The sequence below is a fragment of the Giraffa tippelskirchi genome, chromosome 2 (assembly GCF_054371585.1).
Source record: "Giraffa tippelskirchi isolate mGirTip1 chromosome 2, T2T-mGirTip1v1.2.pri, whole genome shotgun sequence".
NCBI classification, from domain to species: Eukaryota; Metazoa; Chordata; class Mammalia; order Artiodactyla; family Giraffidae; genus Giraffa; species Giraffa tippelskirchi.
In genome coordinates, this window is record NC_137276.1 from 92,190,027 (window position 1) to 92,203,945 (window position 13,919).

General features: G+C 37.4%; 1 protein-coding gene across 7 annotated transcripts in view; it reads left to right on the top strand.

Moving 5' to 3' along the window:
- TFDP2 (transcription factor Dp-2) overlaps positions 1–13,919 on the top strand; it is a 180,950-nt gene that overhangs the window by 61,428 nt on the left and 105,603 nt on the right. Inside the window, exon 2 of one of the 7 annotated variants that reach the window (XM_081569625.1) lies at positions 1,910–1,977. The exons of the other annotated variants lie outside the window; for them this stretch is intronic. The gene's annotated coding sequence lies outside the window, so the exon portion shown is untranslated. The remainder of the gene's footprint in view (positions 1–1,909; positions 1,978–13,919) is intronic. 7 annotated transcript variants of the gene reach the window in all.

The following is a 13,919-nucleotide window of genomic DNA, read 5'->3' on the forward strand; positions in this document are numbered from 1 at the left end:
AAAGTAGGAAGTCAAGGAACACCTGGAGTAACAGGCAAATTTGGCCTTGGAGTACAGAATGAAGCAGGGCAAAGGCTAATAGAGTTTTGCCAAGAGAACGCACTGGTCCTAGCAAACACTCTCTTCCAACAACACAAGAGAAGACTCTACACATGGACATCACCAGCTGGTCAACACCAAAATCAGATTGATTATATTCTTTGCAGCCAAAGATGGAGAAGCTCTATACAGTCAGCAAAAACAAGACTGGGAGCAGACTGTGGATCAGATCATGAACTCCCACTAGCTAACTGTTTTACATTTGTATTACATTTGTAGTGTATATGTTTCAGTGCTACTCTCTCAATTCATCCCACTCTCTCCTTCCTCTCTTGTGTCCACAAGTCTGTTCTTTATGTCTGTTTCTCTTTTCCTGCGAGTAAATAGGTTTATCGGTATTATTTTTCTGGATTCCATATATATACATATACGTTAATATACCATATATGTTTTTCTCTTTCTGAGTTACTACACTCTATAAAATAAGCTCTAGTTTCATCCGCCTCACTGGAACTGACTCAGATTTGTTCCTTTTAATAGCTGAGTTATATTCCACTCTGTGTGTGTGTGTACATACCATTTTACTATTTTATCCATGTATCTATCAGTGGGTATCTAGGTTGCTTCCATGTCCTAACTATTTTAAACAGTGTTGCAATGAACATTGGAGTACATATGTCCTTTTGAATTACGCTTTTCCCGGGGTATGTGCTTAGCAGTGGGATAATTTTACCATTTCTTTTTTGAAGTAATGAAAATGTTCTGGAGATAGTGGTTGTAGTTACACAACCTTGTGTATATACTGGAAACCACTGAATTGTACACTTTAAAAGATGAATTTTAGTGTATGTGAATTATGCTGTGGTTAAAAACAAAAAACATGTTCTTCAGCTTAATCTCTACTTCCGGCTCTGATTTATTCTCCCCATCTTTATCAGACTCCTTGGAAGAAGCTGTATACACTTATAATCCCATTCTCAGCTTTTATTCACTTTTTTGCCTGATGTCATCTGGCTTTTGACTCCATTAATTCTTTGAAACTGCCCTTGGTTTTGTCTTTTTTGTTGTTGTTATCAGCTTTTGACACAGTTAATGTGTCCCCTCTTTTTAAAAATAGCCATATATATATATAATTTTTACTTATTTATTTATTTGACTGTGCTTGGTATTAGTTGCAGCACGTAGGATGTTTTTTAGTGGTGGCATGTGGGATCCTTGGTTGCACTATGTGGGACCTATGTGGTTCACTGACCAGGGATTGAACCCAGGCCCCCTGTATTGGGAGCACAGAGTCTTAGCCACTGGGGAAGCCCCTAAAAATAACCTTTTAATTTTACAACAGTTTTAGATTTACAGAGAAATTACAAAAATAGTGCATAGAGTTCTCATAAACTCATCACTCAGTTTCCCTGCTGTTAATATCCTACATTAATCTAGTACAGATTTTACAATTAATGAGCCAATATTGATCAGATTTCATTAGTCTGTAGCTTGTGCCTTTTCTGTTCCAGGAGAGCATTCAGGATACCACGTTACGTTTCATGACCATGTATCCTTCACCTCTTTGGCTGTGACAGTGTCTTCAACTTTCCATGTTTTTGGTAACTCGACAGTTTTGAGGTGTACTGGTTAGATATTTTGTAGAATGTCCCTCAATAGGGAATTTTCTCATACTTAGATTGGGGTTATAGGTTTTTGAGAGAAAGACTGCAGAGATAAAGGTCCATTTTCATTACAATATAATCAAGGGTATCGACATGACTTACCATTATTGGTGTGAACCTTGGTCACTTACTTGGCTGACACAGTGTTCGTCATGTTTCTCTGCTGTAAAGTCACTCTTCTCCTTGTCCCTTTCTGTATACCACAGGCTTGGAAAGAAGTCGCTATGTGGAGTCACACTTGAGGAGTGGAGAGTTTGCTCCACTTCTTTGAGTTGTGAGTATCTACATAATTTATTTGGATTTCTTCCACCCTAGATTTGTCTTTTCTCCCTTATTCATTTGTTTGTTTGTTTATACCAATGTGGACTTACAGGTATTTAGTTTATACTCCAGGTCATAGTCCCGTACTGTTGGATTGGTCAAAAGTTGGTTCAGGTTTTTCCATAACATCTTATAGAAAAATCTGAATGAACTTTTTGGCCAACCCAATATTTTTGTTTGTTGGTTTTTTGCTCAAATTATTAAAACTATGGCCACTGGAAGTGTTCAGTTGCTTTTCTGTGTCCCGTTGACATATTTCCTGCCCTTTCCTCAGATCAACCATTTCCCCAAAGAGTCCTGACTCCTTTTCATAGAGAATGTTAGAACATCAGGATCTTGGTGCTGAGTGAGCGATTGTTCCTGGGATGGTGTCTTTCTTTTTGACTCACTTTTTTTTCTTTGTGTTTGTGATACCATACTTTTTAAGTCTTTATAGGAAGCAGTATAGTGTAGCAGCTAAGAACAAGGGCTCTGAGGGTCGAGGGTGTAATCCTGGTTGTGTTTCTTATTTTTGTTGTTTTCAGTTGCTCGGTCATGTCTGACTCTTGAGGCTCCTTGGACTGTAGCCCGCCAGGCTCCTCTGTCCATGGTATTTCCCAGGCAGGGATACTGGAGTGGGTGGTCAGTTCTTTAACCAGGGCATCTTTTTGACCCAAGGATCGAACCCATGCCTTCTGCGTTGGCAGGTAGATTCTTAACCACTGAGCTATGTGGGAAGCCCTTGCATTTCTTATATCCAACAAAATGTAAACCTGAGCAAAATGATCTCTAACCCAAAATGTCTGTAATGATGCAAGTCATGATGGTAGGTTGCTCATAGCATCTGTGAGGATTAGATGAGGTAATGTGCATACATCACTTTGTACAGCACTTAACACACAGTAAGCATTCATTACGTGCTTACCCCTTTTCCATCTTTCTTTTTGGCCGTTCCCTTCAGTCTGCTCTCCTAGCTCTTCTGTTTGTCTTCTAAATGTTAGTGTTCCATGAGGTTTTGTTGTGGGTTTTTTGTTTTCCTCACCTTGTACGTTTTCCCTAGGCAATTTCATCTGTTTTCATTCCTTTAGTTTTCATTTACTTTGTATATGGTTGATTCTCAAATCTGTATCTCTGGCCCAGACCTTTGTCTTGAGTTTCTGTATATTCAGCTGCTTGTTGGACACCTTCAGTTGAATAACTTATACACATCTCAGACTCTGTCTGTAATTAAAGTGATTATTTCACATTCTCAAAACCCATTTTCCCCTTTTCTTTATTTTACTGGACAGTAGAATCTTCTACCCTTTGCCCAAATCAGAAGTTTCATCTTTGTCTCCTTTTTTTTCCTCTCTCTCTTTAGCATCAGATCCCTTGCAAGATTTGTTGATTCTACCTAGATATCTTAGTTCTTCCCACCCATTTTCTTTATTCTGTTGCTATTATCTTAGGTCAAACTACCACAAGCCATTTCCTGGATTACTGTAGCTATTTTATTTACTTCAAGATTCTGTGTTTCTTTTCTGTTTCATTCATTGTATTATAGTTACATATTTTTTCACAAACACAAATCTGAACAAGCCTTCCCAAGTTAAATACATTTTTTGTTCCTTATTGCCCTCAAGATAATGCCCAGACTCCAGTTTAAAAGATCCTTCACATTACGGTTCTTGCTTTCCTCTTCAGCCTCACCTCAGACGTTATGCCTCTTCTCATACTGAACTGCCCTGTGATTGTCCCTCTCTCCCTGCTCTGCCACCCCTTCTCCTTTCCTCCCTTCTCCCAACCATCCCTGTCTCTTTGTCTTGCTGTATGCTCGTCTCTTGTACATATAATATCATTCCTCTCTGACACCATCCTACACTTCCCTCTTGATAGATACACGTTTCATCTGGCTCATTTCTTTTGTGTTTTTTTCAGTATTTACTTTTTTTGACTGCACTGGGCCCTTGTTGCTGCAAGTGGGATTTTCTCTGTTGTGGCGAGTGGGGGCCACTCTTGATTGTGGTATGCAGGCTTCTCATTGTGGTGGCTTCTCTTGTTGCAACTCATGGGCTCTTAGAGCTCATGGGCTCCGTAGCTGTGGCGCACAGGCTTAGTTGCTCCTTGGCATGTGGAATCTTCCCAAACCAGGGATTGAACCTTTGTCCTCTGCATTGGCAGGTGGATTCTCAGCCACTGGGCCACCAGGGACGTCCTCATCTGGCTAATTTCTGTTCACTCCTAGCATCTAAATTTAGATCTTATTTCCACTTGGCCCATAAACCTCTAATACTCTCTACTCACCCCTATTGCAGTATTTATCACACTGAACGTTAATTACTGATTTTTTTATTGGTCCCCACCTAATTCCACGAAGTCAGAGGGTTTTTATTAGTCATCATTGTTTCTCTAGGATAGATATTTCAAAGTAGCTATCCTAAATTGGAACTTTGTTGAAAGAGTTTATGTCTTTCCTTTGACCTGTAATTCCGTTTGGCCACTGGGCAAATTCCTATTTACTGTTTAAAGTCTATCTGATTGTGAATTCCTCTGTACTTCCTTGTCACTGTGCCTCCTTTGGACCCTGCACATATTTTATTCTTGTCCTTATCACGTAATATTGTATTTCTTTATATGGTTCTCATTTTCTTTTAATAGACTGAGCTCTTTAAGCTCAGAGTTCATATTTTTGTCTTTAGAGTCTAGCTTAGCATCTAGTACAATTATACATACCCGTTAAATTTTTAAAACTATTTTTTACTGAAATATAATTAATTTATAATACTGTGTTAGTTTCTGGTATACATCCAAGTGATTCAGTTATACTTGTAAATATGTTATTTTTAATATGTTCTTTTTCTCTTATAGGTTCTTACAAGATATTGTATAGGTTATTATAAGATACTGAATATAGTTCTCCATGCTATACAGTAGGACCTTGTTGTTTATTTTGTATATAGTAGTTTCTATCTGCTAATCCCAAATCCTAGTTTATCCCTCCCCACCCTTCCCCTTTGTATACTCAGTAACTAATAAACTACAGGAGCTTGTTTTGTAATATCCCCAGACTTTTAATGCAAATATTAATTTATCTAACCTTCGAGAAGTGTATAAAGGAGCGTAAAAAAAGAAACCTTCAGTGTTTTTTGCAGCAAAGCATTAAGGTATTCAGTGAGGAAGGTTTCTGAGCTTTTTGTCTTAGGTCATCTGTCTAAGAGTTGGAGGTCTAAAAGTTACTTAATTAGTTAAGAACAAGCCTGAAGATCATTGTATTCTGTCATAACCATGCAAATAGCAGATGATTTAAAAGCAGTTGTTGTGTTATTTTTTTTAAATGAGAGAAAAAGATACTGTAACTAAGAGCTTCATTATCTATGATGTTGAAAGCCCAGTGGCACCTTTGTAGAAGATCAGGGATTCCTCCCTTATCTGGGAGGCACATGCTGTTTCTTGGGCTGTATCTTCGAGTGGTTCTAGCTAGGGAAAGAGGCCATATTTGCCCGTAAGCTGTATGCTGTCCTCCGGCAGCTGCCAGATCAGCAGCTGCTGTGGGCTGACTTGCAGGTAGATGAGACCTGCCGCATATCCCCCTCTTGTTCCTTTATGTCCTTGGCAGAGCAGTGCCACCTTGCCAGCTCCTTCTTTGCTTACACATCAAATTTAAAATATGCATGTCTCTTACTGACAGCCAGTTCCATACCATCCAAGAGATTGCAGTAGTTTCCATCTAGTGAAATGTCAACCTATTAAAAGGAACGCAGCAGCTCAAAGGAGAGGATCAATTCAGTTCAGTTGCTCAGTCGTGTCCAACTCTTTGTGATCCATGGGGTCACATGCAGCACGCCAGGCTGTCCATCACCAATTCCTGGAGTTTACTCAAACTCATGTCCATTGAGTCAGTGATGCCATCCAACCATCTCATCTTCTGTCATCCCCTTCTCCTCTCGCTTTCTATCTTCCCCAGCATCAGGGTCTTTTCCAGTGAGTCAGCTCTTCGCCTCAGGTGGCCAAAGTATTGGAGTTTCAGCTTCAACATCAGTCCTTCCAATGAATATTCGGGACTGATTTCCTTTAGGACTGACTGGTTGGATCCCCTTGCAGTCCAAGGGACTCTCAAGAGTCTTCTCTAACACCACAGTTCAAAAGCATCGATTCTTTGGTGCTCAGTTTTCTTTATAGTCTGACTCTCACATCCATACGTGACTACTAGAAAAACCATAACTTTGACTAGATGGACCTTTGTCAGCAAAGTAATGTCTGTGCTTTTTAATATGCTATCTAGATTGGTCATAACTTTTCTTCCAAGGAGCAAATTTCTTTGAATTTCATGGCTGCAGTCACCATTTGCGCTGATTTTGCAGCCCAAGAAAATAAAATCGGTCACTATTTCCATTGTTTCCTCATCTATTTTCCATGAAGTGATGGGATCAGATGCCATGATTTTAGTTTTCTGAGTGTTGAGTTTTAAGCCAACTTTTTCATTCTCCTCTTTCACTTTCATCAAGAGGCCCTTTAGTTCTTCTTCGCTTTCTGCCATAAGGGTCATGTCATCTGCATACCTGAGGTTATTGATATTTCTCCCAGCAATGTTGATTTCAGCTTGTGCTTCATCCAGTCCAGGATTTCTCATAATATACTCTGCATATAAGTTAAATAAGCAGGGTGACAATATATAGCCTTGACGTGCTCCTTCCTGATTTGGAACCAGTCTTTTGTTCCATGTCCAGTTCTAACTGTTGCTTCATGACCTTCATACAGATTTCTCAAGAGGCAGGTCAGGTGGTCTGGTATTCCCATCTCTAAGAATTTTCCACAGTTTGTTGTGATCCACACAGTCAAAGGCTTTGGCATAGTCAATAAAGCAGAAATAGATTTTTTCTGGAACTCTCTTGCTTTTTCTGTGATCCAGCAGATGTTGGCAGTTTGATCTCTGGTTCCTCTGCCAGCGTGAACATCTGGAAGTTCACAGTTCACGTATTGCTGAAGCCTGGCTTGGAGGATTTTGAGCATTACTGTGCTAGTGTGTGAGGTGAGTGCGCTTGTGCGGTAGTTTGAGCATTCTTTGGCATTGCCTTTCTTTGGGATTGCAATGAAAACTGACCTTTTCCAGTCCTATGGCCACTGCTGAGTTTTCCAAATTTGCTGGCATATTGAGTGCAGCACTTGAACAGCATCATCATTTAGGATTTGGAATAGCTCACCTGGAATTCCATCACCTCCACTAGCTTTGTTCGTAGTGATGCTTCCTAAGGCCCACTTGACTTCGCACTCCAGGATGTCTGGCTCTAGGTAAGTGATCACACCATCATGATTATCTGGGTCGTGAAGATCTTTTTTGTACAGTTCTTGCGTGTATTCTTGCTACCTCTTCTTAATATCTTCTGATTCTATTAGGTCCATGCCATTTCTGTCCTTTATTGAGCCCATCTTTGCATGAAATGTTCTCTTGGTATCTCTGATTTTCTTGAAGAGATCTCTAGTTTATCACGGGATAATCAGAATCCTTCTGTGGAGGCAGAACTAGCAGAAAAGGTAAGAGAAAGAGCAAAAGGGAAATGGAGACTTAAGAGGGTATAGTTACAGCACAGAGAAAGTTGTTTTGGAACTAAAAATATATTCCAAATCCTTAAATCTAAGGAAGATTGAAAATAAAATATGGCAAAGATGTACTGTAAACAGAACAATATCCATACCAAATAAATATACTAATAGCATCAAGCTGTTAAAGGGACAAAGAGAAATATGCATTGTGACAAAAGGAACAGGAATCCAATTTTCAGAAAATGAGCAAAACTTAATGAATAAACTGTTCACAGAAAAATATTAAGGGTTCTTAATACATGAAAAGGCATTATACCTAATTCATAAACCATACATAATTTAAAATTACACTGAGTACCATTTTTCACTCTGTAAGATTGGAGAGTATTAAGAAATTTGATAAAACACTGTTGTCAACAAGGGTGTAGGATCTTATGCTATCTTATACTGCTGGTGAGAGCATAACCTTTATGGGAAGCAGTTTCATGCTATTTATTAATTTAACGTTCACATTTCCTTTGAGCAACCTGTCCCTTTTTAGGAATGTATTCTACTGATACGCTTGTAAATTTAGGCAATAACAACTTAATCTTTTCAGTATTGTGTGTATTGCAAAACACTGGCAACACTATAAATCCTTCAGGAAGATCTAGTTAAATAAATTATGTTCAATACATATAATGGAATATTACACAGATGTAAAATTGGAAGTGAGAAGGCTATGTACGAATATACAATGTCTGCAGAGAAACATTAATGAAATGTACAGAACAATGTGCTGAATATCATTTGTTTAAAAAGAAACGATAGACAAACATGTATGATACAAAGATAGACACAAATAATATATAAAGAGACTTGACATTCCACTATGAATCCCCAGTAATCAAAACAGTGTGGTATCAACAAAAATAAGAAAATCGGTCAATGGGATGAAACAGAGAGCCCAGAAAATGACTTATACAAATACATTCAACTCAACTTTGACAAAGGAGCAAAGACAATTTAAGGGAGAGGGGAGAGTCTTTTCAACAAATGAGGTTGGAACAACTAGATATTCACATGAGAAAAAAAAAGAATTCAGACACAGACTTTGCACTTATCACAAAATTAACTCAAAATGGATCATAGACCTAAATGTACACCTTAAAACTCCTAGAAGAAAAATAAGAGAAAATCTAACTGATCTTCAGTGTGGTAATGACTTTTTAGATTTTACAACACAAACAAGCACGATCCATGAAAGAAGAAATTAGGCTTTAATGTTGGATTTCATTAAGATTAAAACTTCTCTGAAAGATAACATTTCTCTAACCACTATATAAGGAATGTCAAGTCTCTGTCTATCTTTATATTATACGTGTTTTGGGTAGTATTATTTTTCCAAGCTTTCTTCTTTAATATTGTGTTGACTATTCTGGGTCTTTTGCCTTTCCATGTAAACTTTAGAATCAGTTTGTTGATATCCACAAAGTACCTTACTGGGATTTTAATTGAGATTGCATTGAGTCTGTACCTCAAGTTGGGAATAACTGACACCTTAATGATATTGATTCTTCTATTCATGAACATGAACTTATCTTTCCATTAATTAGATCTCTGATTTTTTTCATCCCAATTTGATAGTTTTCCACATACAGATCTTATACATAAGTATTGGATATATCCTTAAGTATTTCATTTTTGGTGCTAATGTAAATGGCTTTGTATTTTTAGTTTTAAAACACCAATTATGCATTGCTGGTATATAAGAAAGTAGTTGACTTTTATACATTAGCCTCTTATCTTTTAACCTTACTATAGTCATGCATTTTTAAATGCAGTTTTTTAAATGGTATTTTAAATTTCAGTGTCCAGTTTTTCTTTGCTAGTATGTAGACATTGTTGGTTTTTATACTTTTTTGTAACCTGCTGCCTTGTGAAACTTATTTTTAGTAACTCTTGGAGATTCTTTAGGATTTTCCACACATACTGTCATGTGATCTGTAAATAAAATTAGTTTAACTTTTCCTTTCCAATTTTTATTTCTTTTTCTTTGTTAATGTCACTGATTAGAACTTATAGTTCAAGGTTGAGTAGAAATGATGAGAACAGAAATTCTTGCCTTGTTCCTGCTCTTAAGAGGAAATTATGAAGTCTTTTTTTTTTTTTTAAGTCTTTTATTATGTTAGCTGGGCTTCCCAGGTGGCGGAGTGGTAAAGAATCCACCTGGCAGTGCAGGAGACGTGGATTCCATTGCTGGGTTGGGAAGGTCCACTGGGGAAGGAAATGGCAACCCATACCAGTGTTCTTGCCTGGGAAGTCCCATGGGCAGAGGAGCCTGGCTGGCTATAGTCTACAGGGTCACAAAAGAGTCAGACACGACTTAACGACTAAACAACAACAACATGATGTTAGCTGTAGAGTTTTTATAGCTGCCCTGCATCTGGTTGATTAGATTTCCCTTCTAAGGTTTCTGAGTGGTTTGATAATGAGTGGTTGTTGGATTTTGTGAAACGTCTTTTTCTACAACTATTGCAGTGATTATATGGTGGGATATTTTTAGCCTTGAATTTGGTGAATGACATTGACTTTTACATGTCACAAAAACTTTGAATTCTCTACAGAAACACCACCTAATTTTGAGGGAAGCTTATGAATTATCTATTTGGAGAATATTAGAGCCTGTTTTGTACTACTTTTAATCCCTCATAATCTAGAGATGATTCTGGAGTTCTTCTGTAGCAGCACAGGGAACCAATTGAGGTTAGAGTACATACATTTATAGAGAACCAGTTATTCAAGTTTTATGACATTTTTTGAAAAGATTTTCACAGCCTGGGAACAGAAATAAAAGAAAGCAAACTTGTGGGCAAGGCAGTAAGAACAGAAGGAATTCGGAATTTTCCCAACAAAAATGTTGTTGGAATGGCTCCTTGTAGGGACCGTTTGAATGCATGTCTGCCAAGAAGGGAACGTGAGAACTTCATTTTCTTGATGAGCAAAACTTTAAAAGGAACTGGAAAGGTGAAAGGGTCAAGAACTCGTGTTACAGATTATTTCAGTGCTCAAAATGTTAAAGGTAGAGTAGCTGGTATATTTTGGAATTATATGGTTAATTAAAGGGGCTGCTAACATTTGCCACTATTCTATTTTTTTTTTTATTAATTTCACAAGTTTAAGTATTCATATCCAGTAAGCTTTTGTTTTATTTTGTATTACTTTGCGCAGTAGGTATAAGCAACATTTGGTTGCTATTTCTATAAAAATTCTTTGGCAGGCTTCTAAATCTGAGGTCACATTAGGGTAAGTTTGGCCTCTTTTGCTGGTAGGGCTTAGTGAGAGATTATATTTTAATAAACTCAGTGAATGGTTCTGGCTTTGCCTTTTGAATCTGGGTTTGGTTTCAGGGTATTTAAAAATATCTTACTGGTCTGATAATAAGACAACTAACCCATTCTACAAGTAGTTTTATGAACCTGTTCAGTTCAGTAGCTTGCTTTTCCTGTAGGACCAGTGCCATCTGATCTTTTTCTCTCTTGCATTTCTCCTGTTTATCTACAAGTTTTATTTAAAGAATTGTGGTTAGTATAGGCGACTCAGACAGTGAAGAATCTGGCTGCCATGCAGGAGACCCGGGTTTGATCCCTAGGTTGGGAAGATCCTTTGAGGAAAGAAATGGCAACCCGCTCCAGTATTCTTGCCTGGAGAATCCCATGGACGGAGAGGAGCCTGGTGAGCTGCAGTCCATGGGTTGCCAAAGAATTGGACACAGCTGAGTGACTAACACTTTCCCTTTAATTTACCATACTACATAATTAAATACTAAAATAAGAATTATCTTTTAGAAACAAAGTTTGAGTTCCTGATTTAAAACAAAATAAAGGAAAAAGTAAAATGTTTAAAATAGGCTATGCTTGCTCCATCTTTTATCTTCCTGTTAGCTGCTTTCACAATGAATATTGTGGTTAGGTAGAATTACATAATTTTGTTCTGTGTTTTGATTGCATGTTGCAGATTTATAAATAATTTTGATAACAGTATATTGTATCTGAGACCCAATAAAATGGCTTTTCCCCCCATTTTAAATATAAACTTGTGTTCTCTATTCTGATAGTTAATGTAGGTTGTTTTGTTATAGAGCATGACATGATGATCTTATTTTTTACGTTTTGAAATAACCAGTTGCTGTTTCTTATGAAAGGATAATAAGAGGACATCATTCTTTTTGGGGGAAAGAGTATCTGCAGTCTTGTTTCTGAAGTATTTCAAAACACATTTTCAGTGAATCAGCTTGTAACTCAGTTGGCAGAGTAGAATACTGTTGATGTTAAAAGTTCTTTTTTTTGTGATTTCTTATTTGCTTAGTTGTTGGAAAATGGAGTTGATCTAAGTGCCTGTTTTTATTTCCTATTCCCATATGGCCCATTGTCTTCTAGAGGAAAATTGCTCCACAGTAAGCCCTGTTGCTTATTACTGGTAACAATTATTGGTACTGGTTAATTTCAAACCTACCACACTAAGGGAAGAAGACGATTTTGCTTGCCAATTGGAATTGAGTTCTAAAATCAACCTCTTAAATGCTTTCTTTCTCTGAATTTCCCCGTTTAAATTTAACTTGTTTATGACCAACATAAAATTTGCATGAGTTGCCAAATCCAAGGCAAAATATCAAAAAGGATGCTATAAAGTTGTTTAACAGCTTAGTTGCCAACACAGTGTTTTTAAAGTTAAAACTAGCAATTTAAATCACAGATGTTATTTAGAAAAGGTTAAATTGCCTTTTCTGACATTTACCCTGACTTCTCGTCATTTTTATAAGCTACATAATAAATAAAAGTGGTAGCTAAAATACTCTTTTTTTAAAGCTGTATGTGTCTTTAAGGAAACACTAAATAGGAAAGCTATTAATAAAAATTGCTAAAAACTTGCTCACTGTATTTCTTTAGGATTTTTTTTTACTCATTGTAATGGAAACACATTGTATTTTGCTTCATGTTGCTAAGTAAGTTTGGTATATTTGAGAAGGCACAGGTTTTGGAACTGTTGAAGCATAGCTTCAAATTTCAGCTTTGCTATTTACTAGGCCTACAATTGATAACACAGAAAATATACTACAACTCTTTTGATTTTCACATTTGTGCTTTTGTGATTGTAATGCCTACCTCAGAGGGATTCTATTTCCTCATTTGACTCCAACATGTAAAGCTTTATGCATAATACTTAGCATGTATTGCTAAGTACAATCAAATATTAATTCTCTTCTCCTTTACTTCCTTCATTGTTCCTTTGATGTTTGAACCTTTCTTTATCATTGTATCAGCTATGTCGAAAATATCCGCCAGCTGCTAGTTAAATTATTGAAAAAGACCAGCCTGAATAAATTGCAAGCTATATTTTGAAGGAGAAGGAAATTGCTACCAGGATTTACTGGTAATACAAATTGCTTCTTTCATTTTCTGCTTGTGAAGCTAATTAAATCCAATTTTTTGCATATCTCAGATAAGCTGGGAACTCTCTCATCATCCCTTTCTCCGGCAACATTATGTACAGCCCCTTCGGTGAGTCCCTTTGGGACCCATTAAAGTATGACAAGTAGCATAAGCGACACGGCAGACACGCAGATCGCAAACGGAGAGGAAGTGGGACAGAAGATGAAAACACCTAACGTGAAGGCCCTCGGTCTCCCAGATGAGCAAAATAGCAATTCGAATAATAGTTTCAAAAAATTTATCTTTTTTCCATTCCCTGATTATTAATGATGATGTTTTCTTAGAATGCCTGGAGGTTTAGAGTGCTGTAGTCCAGTCGTCATTAAATTTTAGCAAGCCACAGAATCACCTGGAGGGCATCTTATAGAATGGCCTCCAGAGTTTCTGATTCAGTAGGTCTGGGGTGGGGTCTGAGAATTCATATTTCTAACAGGTTCCTAGGTGAAGTTGCTACCCCTGTGCTGTAGGGGTATAGAGAAGAAGTCCCACTTCTTAAGCAAGAGACTGATTTTTCTGCCTGGGATTTTTCACTCTATTCAGAAAACTTTTTTTTTTTTCAGTACTTCCTATGTGTCTAGTACTGAGATATCCTCAAGCCTCATGTGTCTTATACTTTCAGACCATAGATTTTTGCTTAACTAAGGGACTCTACTAAGGAGCTGTTCTAAAAGAAAAGACTAGTGAAGAAAGGAGGATAGACTATCCATTTTATTGCCCCCCACCCCCCTACACCATTTTGTTGCTTATTCAAACCTCTGTCCTCATGTTGTAGCAATATTTTATCTTTTGCTAATTTTAATGCAAAAACATTGGCTCTTGTAATTCTGTCTCTAAGTATCTCTCCTAAGTATCCAGCCTGGCATGCTGCAGTCCATGGGGTTGTGAAGAATCGGACAGGACTGAGCAACTCAACAAAATATCTGTC